The sequence below is a fragment of the Tachyglossus aculeatus genome, chromosome 23, assembly GCF_015852505.1.
Source record: "Tachyglossus aculeatus isolate mTacAcu1 chromosome 23, mTacAcu1.pri, whole genome shotgun sequence".
In the NCBI taxonomy this organism is placed as follows: Eukaryota; Metazoa; Chordata; class Mammalia; order Monotremata; family Tachyglossidae; genus Tachyglossus; species Tachyglossus aculeatus.
This window is the reverse complement of record NC_052088.1, coordinates 2,009,587-2,010,654: the sequence shown is the minus strand read 5'-3', so window position 1 is coordinate 2,010,654 and position 1,068 is coordinate 2,009,587. Positions and strand designations below refer to the sequence as shown.

Below are 1,068 nucleotides of genomic sequence, written 5' to 3'. Positions count from 1 at the left end.
AGCTAGCTCTCTTCCTCCATTCAAAGCCCTACTGAGAGCTCACCTTCTCCAGCAGGCCTTCCCAGACTGAGCCCCCTTTTTCCTCTCCTCCTCCCCACCCACCCCGGCCCTACCTCCTTCCCCTCCCCACAGCACTTGTATACATTTATACAGATTTATTACTCAATTTATTTTACTTGTACATATTTACTATTCTATTAATTTTGTTAATGATATGCATCTAGCTTTAATTCTATTTGTTCTGACAATTTTGACACCTGTCTACATGTTTTGTTTTGTTATCTGTCTCCCCCTTCTAGACTGTGAGCCCGTTGTTGGGTAGGGACCGTCTCTATATGTTGCAGACTTGCACTTCCTAAGAGCTTAGTACAGTGCTCTGCACACAGTAAGCACTCAATAAATATGATTGTATGAATGAGTGAATGAACTTCCTTTGTCCAACCTGATCATCTGCTAGCTATCCCAGTGCTCAGTACATACTTCTCAGAAATATCACAAGTATTATCGCAAGAGAAGCAGAAATGCCTAGTGGATAGAGCCCGGGCCCCGGAGTCAGAAGGACATAGATTCTAATCCCAGTTCTGCCACTTGTCTGCCATGAGACCTTGGACAAGTCACTTCACTTCTCCAGGCCTCAGTTTCCTCATTTCTAAAAATGGGGAATAAGACTGTGAGCCACATATGGGACAGGAACTACGTCCCAACCAAGATTAGCTTACCTCTTAGGGTCGCACCTGGAGAGTTTCCAGTATTCTACCAGTCTCAGCTATGGGAGGGAGAGTCAAGCAGAGGCCTATTCATTCCATTCCTGTCTTCGCCGGTGGCTAGCAAGTGGAAGGCCATCTGCTACAAGTCAAAACTCACCCGTGCTGGGCAGCAGTGGCATGGGAGAGAGTCAAGGGCGGAGACTCGAGTTGACTGTGCAGAAAGAGGCAATGGTAAACCACCTCTGTAATTTGACCAGGAAAACTCTCTGGATCCACTACCAGAATGATTGCAGATGGAGAGCGGGGAGTCTGGGAGGGATATGTCTGTGGTATCGCTCTGGGTCAGAGATGACTCGATGGC

At 47.0% G+C, this 1,068-nt stretch overlaps 1 non-coding gene across 1 annotated transcript; it reads left to right on the top strand.

The window, feature by feature from the left end:
• Positions 1 to 716: 716 nt before the first annotated feature.
• On the top strand, positions 717 to 854 carry LOC119944903. Its single transcript, XR_005456044.1, has one exon. It is a non-coding gene; the product is annotated as a small nucleolar RNA SNORA7 (small nucleolar RNA).
• Positions 855 to 1,068: the final 214 nt, after the last annotated feature.